Here is a 20,671-nt window from a genome sequence, read left to right as displayed (position 1 = left end):
CTTGACCTATATTGACCTTACTGTCAACTAAAGCCCCTCTTTTCCATGTCATCTCTCCTCCAGCCTTGTGCTGTTGGGTATGGCTTTCCAAATGCAAGCCTTTACATTTAACTCTGTGATATGGTTTGGATATTTGTCCCTGCCAAAATCTCATGTTGAATTATAATCCCAGTACTGGAGGCAGGGCCTGGTAGGAGGTGATTGGACGATGGATTAGCACCATCCCCTTGTTGCTGTTCTCATGATAGTGAGTGAGTTCTCCCGAGATCTTGTTGTTCAGCAGTGTGTGGCACCTCCCTACTCTCTCTCTTGCCCCTGCTCTCACCATGTGAAGTGCCTGATCCCCCTTTGCCTTCTGCCATGATTGTAAGCTTCCTGAGGCCTCCCTAGAAGCCAAGCAGATGCCATCACCATGCTTCCTGTAAATCCTGCAGAACTGTGGGCCAATTAAACCTTTTATGTATACATTACCCAGTCTATAATTGCTCATTATAAAATATATCAGTGCAAGAACAGCCTAACACACTCTGAATATCTTTTTCTCTGATGTCCCACTTATGAGGACCATGAGGACTCTGATTCACATGGCCACAAGTATCTATGGGCCTCCATGCCAACTAGAGATGGCTGCCCCTCTGACTGGACAGCTCATGGCTTAACCATGGATAGCCATCTCTCTGGGAGGATTTGGAAAAAGCACTCACTCTGCTGGGGAACAGCCATGCAGGTTTGCTGAGCAAATCCCATGTCTGTGAGAATAAACAGTTATCCCTATTCTGAATGGACGCCCAGGTCCTAGACAGCTGGGCTTCGAAATAGGAGCAGGGACTGAGTCCTGGCTCCCTCCCCACTGCCCTCCTGTTCCAATCCATCAGGTAGTCCATCCAGTATAGATGGTCCCCGATATATGATCACTGGACTTAAGACTTTTCAGCTTTACAATGGGTTTGTTAGGGGATAGCCCCATGATAAGGGGGGAAGCATGTGTACATTGCTCCCTAATTTAACACTCTTATCTTCTATAATAGCACTATGCAAACTATCTGAGGGTAAGAACCAGGGTTTTCTAAATTTTTTATCATCCTCAGATTCATACTTTTGTAAAATACAACAAAAATAAATTATCAGAAAAATAAAATTTTAAAAATATAAGCCCAAACTTTATTTTTAGGTTAATCAGAGGGAACATACATTTCAGTAAATATGATCAAAACAAACATAATGAGGAAAAAAAAATTGTGAAAACTGGACATGCTCCTTTGAGAAGATGTGTATAGGCAATTATCATATACAATTGCAATGACACTCTAAGCTTTTTGCTGCTCAGCAGTTACAATTGTGGGACAGTTAATCTGGGCAATACCTCCTTTAACAGTCCTCCCATGGGAGGTGGGATGTGTCCCCTCCCGTTGAATCTGGACAGGTTCTGTGACCACATTGACCAATTAAATGTGGGAGAAGTCATGCTTTACCACTTTCTGGAGCTGAACCTCAAGAGGCTGGGAATTTCTACTTCCTTTCTCTTGGAACCCTACAACATCAAGTAGAAAATCTAGTGACCTTGTTGCAGGGACCACAAAGAGGAACCCTGATTCTATCTGGGGTACAGCCCGGTCTTCCAGCCATCCCCTCCAAGGCTCCAGGCAGGTGAGCAAAAATGTCCTAGACCCTCCAGACCAGAGTAGCCACTGGCTGAATAATACCCAGGGATCCCAGCAAATGCCAGGTAAAGCAGAATTGCCTGTTGAGCCATGTCTGAAATCCTAACATAAAAAATCACTACATATAATAAAATGGGCCAGGCATGGTGGCTCACGCCTGTAATCTCAGCACTTTGCGGGGCCAAGGTGGGAGGATCACTTGAGCCCAGGCATTCAAGACTAGCCTGGGCAACATAGCAAGACCCTGTCTCTACAAAAAATACAAAAATTAACCAGGCATGGTGGCATGTACTTGTAGTTCCAGTTACTCAGGAGGCTGAGGTTGGAGGATTGCTTGAGCCCAGGAGGTTGAGGCTGCAGTGAGCCATAAGCCATGATTGCACCACTGCACTCTAGCTTGGGTAACAGACTGAGACCCTGCATCAAAAAAAAAAAAAAGATAATAAAATTGTTCTTGTATTTAAGCCATTAAGTCTTGAGGGCAGTTTGTTCTATAGCATAACCAAAAAGAGAACTAAAGAAAAATATGTAAAGTTTTTAACACAGCAAACGAGCCTTCTTCTCGCTTGTTAACATATATAACCCAGATTGGATTGACAACAGTTCTGCTCAAGGGGCATAATATACAGCTAAACCATTTCTAGTTTGGCTTGAATAACACTCACAGTAGAGAAACCTGTCCACAAAGGTGCCTTTTTAGGAACTTCTTTAAACAATTTCAATAAATTTATAATATTCACTTTAAATTTTTATTCCAATTGAAGTAAGACTGTATTTTCAAAATTCATCTTCAACTCTTCATCAGAGGCCAGTTACAAAACTTTATCTTGTAAAGTTACAGGATATAGCAAAGATGATGAGATGCTTCTTCCATGATTAGATTACATAAGGTTGTGACTCCGTTTTGCTAGTAGACTCTTTTCCTTGTCAGTTCTGATGAAGCAAATTGCCATGTTGAGGAGGCCCACATGGTGAGAACTGTGGGTGGCCTCCAGCCAATAGCCAGCTAGGAGCTGGAGCCATCAATTCAACAATCCAGAAGAAACTGAATCCTACTGTGTGCCAGGATGTGGAAGCTCCCCTGGTAGAACCTTCAGATGAGACCCCAGCCCCGGTCTGCACTTTGATTCAGCTGTGTGAGAAACCCTGGAACAGATAATCCAGCTAGGCCATGCCTGAATCCCCAACCTTCAAAAACTGTGAACAGGCTGGGCATGGTGGCTCACGCCTGTAATTCCAGCACTTTGGGAGGCTGAGGAGTGAGGATTGCTTGAGACCAGAAGTTCAAGACCAGCCTGAGCAACAACGAGATACCCTCCCTATCTTTACAAAAAAAAAAAAATTAGCTGGATGTGGTGACACATGCCTGTACTACCAGCTACTTTGGAGGATGAGGCAGGAGGATTGTTTGAGCCCAGGAGATTCAGACCAGCCTGGGCAACAAAGTGAAACCCTGTCTCCATAAAATACAATACAATACAATACAAAAGACAAAAAGCTGTGAGGAAATAAATGTATGCTCTTTTAGGCTGCTAAGTTTACTATAATTGGTTATGAAGCAATGGATAACTAGTATAGATTTTGGTACCTGAAAGTGGGGTGCTTCCATAACAAATGAAAATGTAAGAGTGGCTGTGGAACTAGGCAGTGAACAGCAGCGGGAAGGATTTTGAGTGGTGTCATAGAAAAAGTCTAAAGATTGGTTAGCAGAAATCTGGACTTTGAGGGTGCCACCAGTGAGGGCTCAAAAGGAAGTAAGGAGCATGTTCTTAGAAGCTAGAGGAAAGGGATCCTTGTTATGTAGTGGCAGAAAGCTTAGCAAAGTTGTCATCTGCAGTTACGTAGAAAGCATAATATGCTTCTGATGAACCTGTTTGTCTAAAGAGATTTCCAAGAAAAGAGCTGAAGATATCATTTGGTCTCTTCTTGTAATTTATAGTAAAATGTAAGAAGAGAGATAAACTGAGAGAAGGATGACAGCAAAACACACCTAACTTTTATCTCCCACTGGCCCTGTTCACTTTACTCAGTGCGGGGGAATCCTTCCTTGCCATAGATGGAAACTCCGCCAGAGCCTCTGATTTTTCAGCTCATTCCTGGGAAGCAGAAGTCTTACAAACACTTTAAGCCAAAGTCTCAGAGTCATAAATCAGGGTGTCCAGTTAGTTATCAAAAGGCTTCCCTCAGTCAAGAGTAAGACTTCTCCCCACCTTTCTCATCTTCGTCTTCATGTCCCCTTCAGGCACAGGTGTGGGTAGCCTCTGCTATCCACCTGTCTATGTCCACCTCCTCCTCCATTTCCTGGTCATTGTTTTGGGCCAAGCTTCCTCCCCAGAACCCACCTGGGTGAATATGACTGGCATGTGGGGAAGAGGCCAGGCACTCAGCAATCCTTACTCAGCTAGGAGTTGCTCCCCTCTGTCTGGCAGGTATGCACTGGACATTTTCTCTTGGACACTGCCTTGAGTCCTGTGGAGATTCCCGCAGCCAATCTCTCCTGCACATCCCTTGGCTAAGGCAAGCACAACTCTATGCTAGGCAGACACTTGAATTGTCCCCGCAGGACCCTGGGATCCAGAGGCAAAGTTCGGTGGATTTTGCACACAGCTAATGAAGCTTAGGCCTGAAGGGCCCCCGCATATCGAGCATTACAATTTATTAAGTGACTTTGGGCAACTCTTGAGATTCCAGTATAATTTTTCTTCATTGCTTTATTAATAGATTGAACTACATGAGTGGGTTTTGCACAACTCTCCATAACAATGTGTTTTTAAATTAAACCAGTGATAGTTTATCTACATCACTGATTATTTCAAAGAACCAGTGCTTGGGTTTTTTCTTCGGTATGATTGTTTTTCTGTTTACAAATTCACTTATTTCTGATTTTTTATCTACTTTAATCCCACCCTTCTGCTTTATTTAGATGTTTTGTTGATCGTTTTCTTAACTTCTTGAATAGAATACCCTTTATTTTCATTATTTCTTGTTTAATAATGAAACTGTTTACTTTCTTTCTGAAATTTATGGAAGTTTTGTTGTAGCTTAAAATGTGGTCCCTTTTTTGTGACTCTGACATGGGTGTCTGAATAAAAGTGTAGAGATTTCAACATAGATGCATGATGTGGCTGGTCTGTCATATGTAAAATTGATCTGTCTTATTACTTATCAATATTTTTACTTTTCATTTTGAAGAAATTCAAAACTACAGGAAAATTATAAGAATAATGTCAATGAACCGCCATATATGCTTCACCAGCTACTCACACTTTGCCATTTGTATGTGTGTACAGGTGTGTATGTGTGTACATGTACGTGCGCATGTACGTATGTGAATGTGTATGTATGGATATGTGTATTGTGTACATGTGTATATGCAGATGAGTATATGTGGATGTATATGGATGTGAATGTATGGGTGTGTATATGTACACATGTGGATGCCTGCATACATATATGTATGTGAATGCATGTATGTGGATGTGTGTGGATGGATGTGTGTATGTATGTATGTGAATATGTGGATGTGTACACGTGTGGATGTGGATGTGTGCTGTGTGCATGTATGTGTATATGTACGTGAATGTGTGTGTGCATATATGTAGATGTATGTGAATGTGTATATGTGTATATGTGGATGTGTGTATATGTAGAGGTGTATATGTGGAGGTGTGTGTATGTGTGTGTGTGGATGTGAATATGTGTATGTGGATGTGTACGTGTGTGGATGTCTATGTGTGGATATGTGGATTGTGTGTATATATATGTATGTGAATGTGTGTATGTGTATATGTAGATGTGTGTGGATGTGTGTATATGTCTGCGTGTGTGTGTGAACCATTTGAGAGTAAGTTGCAGATATAATGACCCTTCACCCCTAGATTCTCTACCATGTGTCTCCTAAGAACAAGAACCATCTCTGTAAACCACAGAGCAAATATTTAATTCGGGAAATTGAATACTGATACAATGCCATTATATAATATCAAATATATTTAATATTATCTTTATTCACATTTCACCAGTTTTCCCAATATTCTCCTCCAAAGCAATATTTTTTCAATCCATATTCCGATCCAGGATACTTATTTTTTTGTTCCCTTTAACCTGTATGATTGAGAGAGATTTGGCAGACTTGTGTTGTGCACATTTCTCTTCGTGTTTTTTGCTTGCTGTCTGTACTTTGATGCTACATCCATGTATGTGCACTGGGGCACTGTGTTTGGTAAGGAGATGTCATCCATTCAAGGATGCATCCTTCCACCATAAGGACTTTCCTGGAGATGAGGACGCTTCTTCAGCTCACCCCTCCTAGATTTTCATGCTGAGTAGACGGGCTTGGAGAGCTCGTGCTGAAGCAGCTGAGAACCACCACATTTTCCCTAGAGGACGCCATTTAAGATCAAGAGGATCCCTGCATCTAAAACTCAGTTTCTGGGGCAAAAAGGACTTCTGAAGATAAACTCTTATTGAGATATTTCCTGCTCAGTAAGAAAAAAAAAAGGCTGAGTGCCGTGGCTCATGCCTGTAATTCTAGACTTTGGGAGGTTGAGGTGGGAGGATCACCTGAGGCCAGGAGTTTGAGAACAGCCTGAGCAGCATAGCAAGACCCCATCTCTTAAGAAAAAAAAAAAAGAATAAAATGGGTAATTAAAAAAGGATAAAAAAGAAAATTAAGCCAGTCGCGGTGGCTCACACCTGTAATCCCAGCACTTTGGGAAGCTGAGGCGGGCAGATCACGAGGTCAGGAGATCAAGACCATCCTGGCTAACACGGTGAAACCCCATCTCTACTAAAAATACAAAAAATTAGCCGGGCGTGGTGGCGGGTGCCCGTAGTCCCAGCTACTCAGGAGGCTGAGGCAGAAGAATGGCGTGAACCCGGGAGGCAGAGCTTGCAGTGAGCCGAGATTGCGCCACTGCACTCCAGCCTGGGCGACAGAGCAAGACTCTGTTTCAAAAAAAAAAAGAAAAGAAAATTAAAATAGGATAAACCAAACAGAAACAAATGAATCTAATATTACTTCAAATGAGTAACATATCCATACTGGAGAAAAGAAAAAAATGTTTAATTAATTAAAAAAACCTATTCCAAGTAATTTTGAATGCAGTACTCTATTTCTCCTCAGTTTAAAACCAAAAAGAACTAAATAGATATTGAACTTCAATTAGAATGTTTGTTTATCTCAACGGTATGTGTTTGCAACACTGAAGCTTTTTCTATATTATGTGGGATTGAGCAAATGAATAAATAATCAGAGCCAGGTTTCCCACCATTAAAAAAGGGAATTAGAAATAGTGAATTTGGCCAGGCATGGTGGTGTGTACCTGTGGTCTCAGCTACTCAGGAGGCTGGGGTGGGAGGTCACTTAAGCTCAGGAGGTCCAGGTTGCAGTGAGCTATGATTGCACCAGTGTACTCCAGCCTGGGTGACAGAGTAAGACCCTTCCTCAAACAAAATAAGAGAGAGAGAGAGAGAGAGAGAAAAAGAAAGAGACAGAGAAAGAAAGAAAGAGAGAAAAGAAAAAGAAAGAGAGAAAGAGAAAGGAAGAAAAGAAAGAAAGAAGAAAGAAAGAGAAAGAAAGAAAAAAAGAAAGAAAGAAAGAAAGAAAGAGGAGGGGAGGGGGAGGGGAGGGGAGAGGAGAGGAGAGGAGAGGAGATCCATGGAAAGTACCAGATATGTCTAGAGAAAGGAAAGGATCCATGGAAAGTACCAGATAAGTCTGGAATACATTGTTGTGCCAGAACACATAAAGAAGTGCTCAAAAAATAATGAGATGGGCCAGAAGGACACTGGGGCCGGCTTAATGGAGCACCCTCTGGAAAAACCCAGGACCACCTGAGCATCAAAATGATAAGATGGTAGTAGGTCATAATCCTTGTAATAAAATAAGAATCAATAGACCATACCAGTATTAATTAGTTATTTATCTCTTGAGAAAAGGTAAAGTCAATTAAATAATTTAAAACTGCTAGAGTAACAAAAGTCACTAAGAAAGGCCTTTTAGTTAGCTGACCTAAGTTCTAAGAACTGAGAAGGCAAAGTTGGATTCTTATATGGAGAAATCCTCCTGAGGGCAAGACTATGGTGTCTAGAAAGAAGGCTATGGCCACAGAGCCTCAGGCTCACCCCTAGAGCTGGCTACCACATTCTCTGTAGGATGGGTGCTAGGGAAGGGTTCTCTTCCCCAGGTATGATAGCTGGAGAAAATCCAGAACATGCCGGAAGTACCCTGCCTCTGTTTGCTGTCACATTTATTGCTGTGTGATAAATTACCACTAAGTTAGGAACTTAACCAAGGCAAACTTAGCCTCGGTACAGGTTAATGGGGGTTCTCTGCTCAGGGACTTCACGATGTCGGTTGGGGCTGTTATCTCGTATGAGGCTCAGTGTTCTCACCCAAGCTCACGAGTTGTTGATGGAATCCATTTCCCTGTGGTTGTAGGACACAGGTCTCTGGCCAGGGACTCATCTCACCTTCAAGGGGGTGCTCTGGTTCCCGGCCATCAGGCCCTTAGGTAATTCCCAAAGTGGCTGTTTGCTTCCTTCCTGGCAAGCACCAGGTCACCCTGGATGTTTTACCCTCTTCAAAATGGCTCCCATGACTAGGTCAGACCCACCTGGATAATATCCCCTGTGATTAACTCAAAGTTAACTGGTGAGTAACCCAGTCACAAAAGTGATATCCTGTCATATTTGCAGAAGGGAAGGGTTCATACCGGTGTGTACACAAGAGGGCTGGAACCTCAGGGGCCCCCTTAGAATTCCATCTCCCACGACTGCTGGTAACAGGAGAAATTCAGCCAGGAATTCAGTCTCACTGTGGATAATAAATCACTTTGTAGATAATGAGAGGGGCTTATACCCTAAAACCTAGGTATTTTGCTTAAAAAATTAGGAGGAAAGAAAGCTGCAACAGTACTTGTGATAATTCATTCTAAGAATATAATTGAAAAACTATACTCTAAGGTATGTACAAAATAATGCCTGCAACATTGATTATAAAAGTGAAAAATTTGAAACCAACTAAATACCTGTTGGTAGACTAGTGAAATAAATTATGGAGCATCTTTTTAAATGTTAGATCTATATTTACTCACATGGAAAGGTGTCCTAGAGATCCAGTCAAATGAAAAAGCAGCTTATGGAGCAGTGGATTCCAAGTAACCTCAATTATTTTATTTATACATATTTGCTTATACCTATGCATTTAGAAATCAAGAAATACACATATCAAACTGTTAACAGTTGTAATCTCGGTGGGGTGGGATTACAGAGATACCTTCACCTTTCACTTTATACTTCTGTACTACTCAAATTACTTTTAACAAGAATTTAATTTTCTTGTAATTAGCAAAAAGTTAAGTTACTTCCACTTTGACAAAATAGAGTAAGGAATCTTAGAGGAGGAGATTATTTTCTCTTTTGGTCACTAAAATTACAATCCAGCCTTTTTTCTCTCCATCTTCAACTTTTCATACCATCTTGTCAAACAATACTAAATTGAGTGTTTTTTAAGAAAAGAAAATTTGAGTTCCTTGCTTATGAATGACAAATATATAAAATGCATACAACTATAGCACATGTGGAGTAATTGGAACACAAAGTAAAAGGCCGTACTATATATTTCTAGAGCAATATGGTGATAATCGCAAACTCAAACAAAATCATTTATGTACTACAAATGTATTACTTGCTTATCAGCTTCGGATTCATCTACTTTTGAAATTTGCTTACTCCTTCTGTTAAAACATTGCTAAAACCATCAGCCAGTTCATCTTTAAGAAAATGCGCACTGGCTTTCGTGTCATATTGATTTCTCAATGTGTCATTACGGTTAAGTTATTCTACACCAAACAATGCTAATACTCTGAAATAATAATAGATTTCAGCCTTGCTACAGTATTAGCTTCCAACATGTGGCTGTTTTGCATGTTAAGAATTAATACAACCTGCCAGGAGCCTCTCGTCAGTTTGCTTCCCAAGTTCTCACACACAGGCTGTGTGCTTTCCCATCAGAGATATTTTATCCAAATAATTTTACAAAACAGTCATATTTTGGAAATCTCAAAATTTAAATTATATGCTCTATATGTGCACAGATGGCAACTCTGGCTGCTGTAAGCAACAGAAACTCAAGACCCAGACAAGCAGAAGTTCTTTTCCAGGAAGCTGCTAACGGAAAGCTCAAGCAATATAACACTGCAGACAATGCCTGGAAATAATTCATTAAGGGTCTTTATATAATCAAATCACTTCTCCTGGAAAATCTCAGCTGTCCTCACTTCCCCTGTGAGGAGGAGCTATACTTAACTCCACCGAGATGGTGGAATCCTTTCTTGGGAGACACAATCCCCTGTTTAACTGCAATAGTCTACATATTGTCCTTGACAGTTCAGCTTGCCATTCGGCCAGACTGTAAAATAACAATAGCACCGGGGTGCCATCTGTTCCACCCAGGTGTGTGTGTTCTGTGACTCTGCTCAGCTTGCTGAGTGTGATGGGGGTGGGGAGGTTGGTCACTCAGCTTCTGTTTGGTTTTCATCATCTAAAGTGCCTTCTGAGTGGCTTGAGAGCATGGTTTTGTGCCTGGTACTCTTGTGTCATTATGTTCCATCTTAGAACCTGATGAGTCACCTGTATGTGTTTGTGCCTGGAACAAACACAGTGTTTTCACCTGAAATAACATAGGCCCGGTGAGTTTAGATTTGGCAAGGGCTGTCTCTGTTCTTGGTGAAAGGACTTCCGTGCCCAAGAAGTAAGAGGTTCATCCAAAGCACAACTTCCCTGCAGGTTTTGGCGCTCTTCGTAGGAGCCATGCTGTAGTAACAAGCAAGAATGAGCGTGTCTTAGTCCCTTTTGTGCTGCTAGAACAGAATACCACAGACTGGGTAATTTACAAAGAAGAGAAAATCATTTTCTCACAGTTCTGGAGGCTGGAAAATCTAAGATCTAGGTGCTGGTATCCAGCGAGAACCTTCCTGCTGTGTCATAATATGGAGGAAGGCTAGAGGGTGAGAAGAGAGACAGCCTACTCTCCAAAGCCTCTTTGTAAAGGCAGTAAGCCCACCCAAGAGAGTGGAGCCCTCATGGCCTAATCATGTTTTAAAACCCCACTTCCTTATACCATTACATTGACAATTAAATTTCAACATGAGTTTTAGAGGGGCGAGCATTCAAACCATGACAGAGAGTAAACATCTGCCTAACTTCAGAAACCATTTGAAAGCCAACACTTCTCCAAGGTTCTCAGGCTGGCTGGTCTTCTCCCGGTTTTCTTTAAAGTAACCTATCTGGGCCAGCTGATGAACTGAAGTGGGATAGGATGAATTTCATAAAACATGCATAGATCCTCATTTTAAAATGACAAAGATAGGCCCTTTCAATGATTACATAGACTATTAAAGAAAGATAGTCTGGTCGTCCCCGCCTAACAGTCCAGATGGAAAAGACGATGAAATCAGAGTTCAAAGTGTATGAAAATAAATGTTTTGGTTTATTTGAGTAGTACAGCCTGAAGCAACCAGCAGCAGGTTTGAAATTTCCTTGGCCACTCATGTTTTATCATAAAAATTCACGTAAATTCTGTGTTCTCCTCCGCAATATATCTATATTGTTCATGTCAAAAAATAGCATTACCAACATTTCAACACAAGGGGAAAGAGGGGCCATCTCTTACCTGTTTTGCTGCATGACTTGTAAGATGCTATACTTATACCCTTCTTTGGCTTCTGGAAAACAGGTCCCTGTTGAATAGAACTGCCACTGTACCTCAGAGTTGGCAATGAGCAACTTCTTCTCTCTGTTTTGGCATTGCCATGTTTTGAGAATCCAAACTTACTCACAAATCATGCATTAAAATATCCCTCAAGGAAAATGCACACGTACACACACACACACACACACACACACACTGCACTGCACATGTCAGATAAAGTATTGAAAAGCCTGGCAAGAAATAACACCAAAGAGCAGCATTTGAATGAAAGACAAGTGAACACAAAGCAAACAGACCATATTGATCTCAGATCATACCTAATTATGGAATTACCATTGTCTTGTCCCCTGGTGTTGTCGCTCACTTTCTCTCCTGGCATTCTTTTTCTGGTGCCTTCTATTCAGCCTGCTTATTTCCTCAATATCATTTTCCAAACTCACCACTTTCAAATAAACACCCTCTCCCTTAGGTTCTTCTGTTTCCCGTAGCACACATAAAGCCCAGTGCCACCGTCTCAGGTCCACTTTATGTGCTCCAGCCCTGCTCTTGTCCATTCCCAGTGCCGCTTGCATGCCTTCCCCATGGTCCAGAGGATCCCCATCACTGGAAAATCCTGTTGTCACCTCAGTTTAAGCCTGGTGGGATCCTTGCCCACCACCACCCACCTTGAGATCCTGTTCTTTTCAGGACAACTCAAAGAAATGACTTTGCAAGGGCAGTGAAAGTTACTAGCATAAAAATATGATAAGACTGGTTGTTGTAGGACAAGTGCCAAGAAGTATAGAAAGTAGACAGCAACTACCTTCCTCTTCTGCAAGTAAGGAGACTGATTGGCATGGTTATGGGAAGTAGAGAAGGGAGTTATATTTTGGAATGCTATGAAGAGATATTTGAAACTCTTGCAGATTTAATTATTCATCTCTTTTAAGATCCACTTTCTCCAGGAACTGTGTTATGGACCAGCAGGTAGACACATAGACTAATGCCTTAGGTTGGCACTATGTAGAAAAGTGTTAAATTCAGCCTTTTAATCCAGAAATTCTTCTAGGAAACTAAATAAATACTCTCTTATGGGTTCAAAGGTTAGTACATTCGAGGATTGTTTTGGTGCAGTATTAATTGGAGTTAAACTTGGAAACAACTTAATGTCCATTAGGAGGTAAGTTAAAGAAATTGTGATGCATTGATACTGTGGAATATTATGCAGCCATTAAAAAGGATTAGAGACCTGCAGAGATCTTCAAAATACATTGATAAGTGAAAAAAAGGCAGACAGAGCAATGCATACTGTATGATAATATTATATGTATATGTTTGTGTGTGTACATGAATATACGTACATTGCATGTGTGTACACACAGACCCAGTGCTATCCACATAAGGTTCTATGCAAATTAGAATTCTCCTGCAAAGCACTTCATTTCTATTTGTTGTGAAAAAAAGTTATAATAAATAAACAAATCTTTAAAAACCTAAACAGAAAAAATGAACTTTCCTCCTAATACCCTCTGGGAAGTTATATTCTAAATACCAGAGCTTTAATTAACTAGGAATGAACTAATCAGAACCCCAACCAATTTTTGACATGCTACCTGTTAGAGAAAGGTGAAAGTCCATCATTAGAATAAACTTGCTCATACCAGGGATAAAGCATCTACTCCTCCCACCCCAAAAGGAAAAACCCAGGTCATTCTCTAGCATTAGGACCCAGTCTAATCACCCACACTCTTCTTGTCTTCAGAAATTGTGCAATAACTCCAGAAATCACAAGATCCTCTTAAAATGCTCAATTATCTTTAGAATACTTTAATCACATTGGAATAATTGTGGACAGATACATTCTAGAAATACTTCCAACAGCAGATTAAAACAAAACAATTATATTAGCTCTAAATTAAATTTTAAGTGTTTTACACATAAAAATCCCACTCTTCAAGCTCTTATTGTAGTTTAAATTTTTACTCTTAAAATGATGTCAGCTAGAAGGGAATAAAATAAACATTTAACCCAAAATCTCACTAATGATTTGTAGTTTTGGTTAAAAAAAGAAAACTTTTTTTTTTTAACCTCAAAACATTTTAGGAAGTAGTTGATACTAATGAGCTTCATACCATCTTCCCTCAGGGAAAATAGCAAGTGGGTGTTTGTTTGCTTGTTTGTTTGTTTGTTTGTTTGTTTGTTTGTTTTTGAGACAGAGTCTCACTCAGTCACCCAGACTGGAAGGCTGGAGCGTGAGGGCCACCCAGACTGGAAGGCTGGAGCGTGAGGGCGAAATCCCAGCTTACTGCAAACTCCGCCTCCCGTATTCAAGCGATTCTCCCACATCAGCCTCCCGAGTAGCTGGGATTACAGGCACCCACCATCATGCCCGGCTAATTTTTGTATTTTTGTAGAGATGGGGTTTCACCATGTTGGCCAGCCTGGTCTTGAACTCCTGACCTCAGGCGATCCACCCACCTTGGCCTCCCAAAGTGCTGAGATTACAGGTGTGAGCCACCGCGCCTGGCTGCAGGTAGGTTTTAAAGACTCATAATTCAGAAACCATCACACAAGGTCTCCCACCCCACCTCTTCATCCCACATTTACATCATCTGAGATTCTTCAGACACTATTTTCCAATTCAGTATTAACCACTGGAGAGGAAAAGGCCTTGGGCACACTTTTGAACACTTATCAACCTTGGCTGTTGGAACAGTTTGTTACCTCCACCTCCGTATGGCCCCCAAGTTTCCTTTCCTTCTGACCTCACCAGAGGGAGAGAGCAGGGGTCCCATTCTCTCCCTGCAGGTGGTCTTTCCTATCATATTCAAAAACCATTGGTAAGTTTTCCTTCTGCCTGAGGAAAGAAACACCCACTGTGAGAAAGGGAACATGGATAAATTTTTAGTTTTTGGAGCATCCTCAAAAGCACAAGATGGGAAGAGTAATCCACCAACACCCTCCATAAAACAAGAAAGAAGCATCTGCCGTGTCCTGCTCGAACGAACAGTACGGGATGTTCACCTGAACAGTCGGTCCCTGCAAATCCCAAGAGATGTCCTGCATATGCATCTTTTGGAGTCTATCAATATTGATGCTGTGTTTATGAACTGAGTCACCATCAACCAAGGTCTCTCTCATCCCCTCCAGCCTGCCCTATGTAAACACTTCTGTGATTCGAAGTGTGCGGTTTCTGGAAAAACAATACATCTAATTTTCTCCTCGTTCACAGAAATCATCTGTTTCTGCTATAAGGGCCTGTGAGCAGTAGAAGATTGTCATCCTACCTTTTCCAAGTAAAAACCTTGGCCCTGCATACAAATGACCTTCCAGTTCTGCAGACGTGGACCAAGAGAAAAGGTGTGCTCAACATCTGGCCACAGACAACTCCACTGTTGTAACAATGAAGTGGTATTTCCCCCAGGATGGAAACACGTGCTCAGGAGAATAAACAAACCTCTGAATGCTATCTGTAACAGCTCCATCTGCTGGTTCCCAGATAATGTTACAGATCTGACAGGTGGTCATCGATCATATTGATCCAATAATAAACAGTGCATTATAATAGAAGTTTTGTCGTTTTTCTTCTCAATTCATCCAGAACTGCTCCTGCCCCAGATACCAGCTAGCATACGCAAACAGCAACTGGGGAGGCTAAAATGGAGAACAAGGATAGCTTTGGAAGACAATCTAGCTAAATGGAGAACTCTCCAGAATAAAGAATAAATAAAGGAACAGTGGGGCCCTGTCTGTCCGTCTTTGAAGCATCAGACAATAGACCTTGCTGTCCTGTTCCTTGGGTTTTCCTCCCCTAAGGTGGAGGTAGTGATACTTGTAACTGGGGTCCAAGGGATGTTAAGAGGATTACAGTAATGAGGCCATGCTTGGTATGCTGTGAGCTCCTAAAAGTCTTGAGTCATATAAAGACAGAGGCCTTATAATTACATCTTTATATTCACTGGAAGTTATTATTAAGCCTAAAATCTCCCATTAATTCAGCGAGAATTAGATGTCTATCAGAGACATACAGTTGGATATTGTAATATCCAAAAGAAGTATGTTTGGTGAAAAAAAAAGATGTGAAAGGGCCATAGTAGGCAGAGCTCAAATAGGCCAAGTTCATCATTGTTTCACTGGCAGGAAAAACAGATCCAGGAAACTTTCTTGTCTTTTTTATTTAATACATATATGCCCACTTTCCTAATGGGATTGCTATCCCAAATTATTTTCATCTGCCTAAAAGTCATATAACATCAAATCCCAGAGGCCCGCCACCGCACCGAACACCCAAACCCAAGGAGTTTGTACTCAGAGGCAGGCACTAGAATTGGACTAAATTTTGGCATCACGAGGGTACGATGGCTTGGAGCCTTTGGGCCTTCCATGATCTTCATCATCCCCACCCTAAACTCATCCAAAGTGTCATGGGTTAAATTGTGCTCCCTCCTGTCCAGAAAGAGGTATGTTGGAGTCCTAATCTGCAGTACCTCAGAATATGACTTAATTTGAATATAGGGTCTTTACAAACATAATCAAGTTAAATTTAAGTCATTAGGGTGGTGCCTAATTCCAATATGACTGGCATCCTTGTAAAAAGAGAAACTTTAGAAACATGGACAGATGGGTAGAGATACAGAGAGAAGATGGTCATCTACAAGGTAAGGAGAGAGGACCCAAACAGACCCTTCCTTCACTACCCTCAGAGGGAAGCATGCTGCCAACCCCTTGACTTTGGACTTCTGGCCTCCAGAAATGGGAGATTATAAGATTCTGCTTTTTAAGCCACCCAGTTTGTGGTACTTGTTACTGCACCCCCAGCAAAAAAATACGTCCAGTAAACACACCGTTTACGTAAAAACAGTTCGCTTGTTAATGTATCAATTCAATTATTTTAGAACAAGTCTAGAGTCATTTCATTCCCTCTGTGGCAGGCAGAATGGCCATGCCATTTTCTCTGAAGTGAAATCCTTACAATATAAAAAGTTGATCTGCAAACAATTTTAAATGTTAAACCCAAGAAGATTTCTAAATTCTCAGATGAGCTCTAAATTGACAAGAGGAAAAAAAAAGGAAACTTTTCCTCATTGCCAAGTCCTTTATCAAGTTCACTTCCATGATGCTTCCCATTGAAATTGAAAACTGTCAAAGAATCGCTGAGATTTATGATGAGTTGTTTCTATCCACAACAGAACGTCAACACCAGTTAAAATTTGACAACCATAATCTAGATGACAATTTTGTGATTGGGTCTAAATGTAATTTTTTCTTCCCCTGCTGCTGTAATTGACCAGGCCTTATCTTTTACTTTATTGTGATATCAGCCATGATACCTTTTTTCCCAAAAGATCACCCAAAGCGTGTAAACTCACCAGGGTCAGGTAAATATTAACTTCTCAAAGAAAACCCTAGAGGGCTCAAAAGCAAACCTTGTAATTCAGCCGATGCATTGTGCATCACCTATGGAAATCTGTTCAGGATGGGAAAAGTATAACTAAGTATAATTTCCTGCCTTCGCTCTCCCACTCCTAACACGTTAGACATGTCAGAGAGTCGGTGACCATGAATCCAGAATAATTCCATGAAATGCCAATCCACTCTCTCTGCACATCTTTTTCTAAGTGTTTTACTTCCAATATTTACATTTGCATGATGCCTTCGAGGAAAAACCTAGGCTCATTATTTATTCTCCATGTTGTACCTGCCAGAGCAATATGCCCTGCCTTGACATTCCCTTTCTCAGTGGGGTACTCATAACCCCCAAAGGGAGGAAGGACAAAGAAAAAGGAGGGGGCACTGACTGTGATCCATGCAGTGCAAGAGAGAAGGAGCTAACCTATGGTGAACCCACTGTGATGAGACAACTGCCCCACCCTCTAGACTGCCTTGAGCCTGGAGCCCTTCTAACCACAGGACTCAGTGCAATTCAGTCCTGTTCCAGTCTAGGGGCTTTGCATCTGTAAGATAAATACATCACAAATACAAACCCTCCAACCAAAAACCAAAGGATCAGATTTACATGTCAAATTTAATACTTCTCTAAACCAATATTACTGGAAAGTGACATGATTTTCCACTGCAAACCACTAGTCTTCTGCTGCATCTTTTTACTGGAAAGCAATAACAGGATGCCTGAGTCAATCATTTATTTAGTCTTGAATGCCAGCAGCTGAGATAAATAGTGTCCCTCATTGCCACCAGTAGAATGGACTGAAGAGAAGGAAAACACTACAAGGGAAAACAAAATTAAAAGAAATGGAAATGGAGGAGAAAAACCAAGTACATGTAGAAAAAAACGGGAGAATTCAGACAATGAATGCTACAAGCCTCTAGGTGAAAAGTTGTTGGAGAATATGGGGATATTTACTCAGTGACAAAGAATATTGAAACAATGCCAAAGGTCACTTATCCCTCAGTGACTTCTCAATCACTTACTAATTCACATGAGATGATTTGGTGGTCGCCACCTTAACCAAGTGATCAAACTTAGCCTGTCTAATAGAAGAACATGATTTGCCTCCTAATGAGATGCAATGTGACACACTACCTTGTGGCATTCTTCCCACAAATGTGTAGCATATGCCTCATCATGACTCCAGATCTGGCATCCAGTTTCCAGTTATGCGGGGGTAGAAGAACAAGGCAGATAACACCAGGAGAAAGCAATCTGGCAAATCCAGAATGTAGGGTGTTCTAAAAATGCCTTGGGTTCTAAAAAGTCAATGTCAGGGAGGGAGGAAGGAAAGGAGGGAGGGAGGAAGATAAGGAAGACTGTTGTAAATCAAAAGAGCATAAGGACATTAAAATATTTTGTGAACCAAATACAGTACATGAGCCCTGAATAAGTCCTGGATATGGAAAAAATAGACTGGCTATAAAAATACATTTCGTTTTTGGTAAAATGTGAGAAATGTAAATAAAGAATTAATATCACACAGTATTATGTAACTATTGTTAATTTTTAAGGTGTGGTAATGGTGTCGTGATTATATTGAAGAATTGTATTGTTAGGAGATGCCTGCTGAACTATTCCATGGGGAAGTTTCTGCAATCTTCATTCCAAATAGTTCAGCAAAATGAAAGTACACTTATATAGAGTGATAAAGTATATGTGGCAAAATACTAACAAATGTTGAATCCAGGTGGAAGATACCCAAATGTTCACTATTCTTTCAACTTTTCTGTGTGCTTGAAAATACTCAGAATAAAAATTGGGAAGATGGAAGACAACTTTCAGGATCACCTGTCTTCCCCCAGTGCCTCCCTCCCCTCCTGGCTTCTATCCCAGCACCTTCTAGCCCACATAAACAAGAGATGCATTGGCTTTTTAAACAGCTTTATTTTATTGAGATGTAATTTGTACACCATACAATTTACCCATTTAATGTGTACATTAATTTACCCATTTAATGTCTACTGAATATGGCTTTTAGTGTGTTCACAGATTTGTGCAACATCACCAAAATCAATCTCAGAGCATTTCTCTCACCCCAAAAAGAAACCTCACACCCCTCAGCCCTTACTCCCCAGCCCCCCAGCCCCTATCTCCCAAGTCTAGGCCACTGCTAGTCTGGTTTCTGTCTCTAGATGAATTTGATTGTTGCTTCTTGAAGATTTTATACATGTTGCCAAATTATTTGGCTGTGGCCAACTCTTTAACAAAACAATCTGTGTCCTGCAGTGTCTGTTATCCCAGTTCTCTGGTTCTCTGCAGGAGATAAGAAGGAACTGGTATTACTCTTGGCTTCTGAAAGCCCAGGAGCCTCATAAGACCATGACTCTTGCCTTCTGGCTCTGCTGCTGAAGGAACTGAAGGAAGAGCATCAAGTCTGCTGGAGAGCACATTCAAACTTTCACTTGCTGAGGGCACACGGAGAGGCATTGCCCATCTTCAGCTCCCCATTGTGCACTGGGATCTTTGCAGAAGTACATTGCTTCCTGACAGCCCTTTGTGGTCTGGGGTTGGGGTACTTACTTCCTTCAGACTCCGTCTCAGCTCTCACCTCCATGGTGCCTCTCTGGAGGCCACACGTGAGGCTAAGGTAAGGTGTGAGCAAGGCACTTAGCTTCCTTAATTGAATCAACTGCATAGCAGTGCCAACAGCTATAACAAGCAAAGAACTTCTCCATGAGAGGACCTTTGAATAACTCTTTTCAAGACAATTCCATTATATCCTAGTTCAAGTCAAAACACACTAGAGTATTTATTTCCGCTGACTATGTGTTGACTTGCAAGTGAGAACTGATCACTCCTAGAGGGGAACAACTGTAGCTGATGGTGCGTCTGGGGGGAGCTTCATGGAGGAAGGTTTTTCCAGTGTGAAAAGTCAATGAATTTTGAGTCCATGAGTAGGACAGGAATGTTTCTGAAGTAAGAATAGCATAAAAGATGGTGGAACTAAGAACAGCATGCAATCTGTTGAGGTTGGAGGATGTAGCGTATGAAGTTTAGCACCGGATTGCTGAATAAGGCCAAAGAGAAGAAACAGGAGTTGTATCTAAGTAGTCGTATTTCATTTATGCTTGCTCCCCACTGCATCTTCTTTGTCATGGATTTTTATTATCAGTTACCTAGTAGATGCCCTGCTACATTTGCTGGTTTAAAATGGGTTTTCCTAACTGGGGAATGATGTAAAGCCTGCCTTGATATACTCTTTGCTTCGTGTCTCTCAGTTTTCCACCCTGGGAGCACCAGACACTGACTTTCTAAGCTCCTTGTCTGCGTCTCAATCCTCTGCCTAGCACATATCTGTGGTACATGCAGGAAGAAAGCATGAGCTTCTTCACAGGGCACTTGTGAGACAAAGACACCCATTCCCACGAAGACTACAAATGTGAAGGCCTGCCTTCAAATCCCCTTGTCTAATTTTGGTCATGAAGCAATATTTTCACCCAAAGAAGCAATTGATCTGTAATCTCAGCACTTCCACTTGGAGGTAATGTAAACCCAAAAATAGACCCTATAGTTTGGTTTTTAACCATAAATAAAGATGTAAAAATCCAAGAAAAAAGAGTGAAAAACAGTGTAATTTCCCAAGATCAACCACTCCTGCAGCACTGAAGCTAGTCCCAGGTTTTTCTGCAGTTAACTAAAGCTTTCTAGGAGCTCATCTAAAGCCCAAGAGAGCAAACCCAGAGAGTCACTGTTCCTGCTCAGCACTTCAGGTTCAGAGGTTCATTTTATAGCTCTTTTTGCCCCTATCAAATGGGTCTCTCCTCCCCACCCCCAGCTCATGTTGGTTCTCCCCTTCTCTCCCACCCTCTTTCAACAGCATCATTTTTCCACCCTTAACAGCCACCTAAGGACAGTTATCTAGTG

Source organism: Pan troglodytes, chromosome 21 (genome assembly GCF_028858775.2).
Source record: "Pan troglodytes isolate AG18354 chromosome 21, NHGRI_mPanTro3-v2.0_pri, whole genome shotgun sequence".
Lineage (NCBI taxonomy): Eukaryota > Metazoa > Chordata > Mammalia > Primates > Hominidae > Pan > Pan troglodytes.
This window is presented reverse-complemented; position numbering follows the sequence as displayed.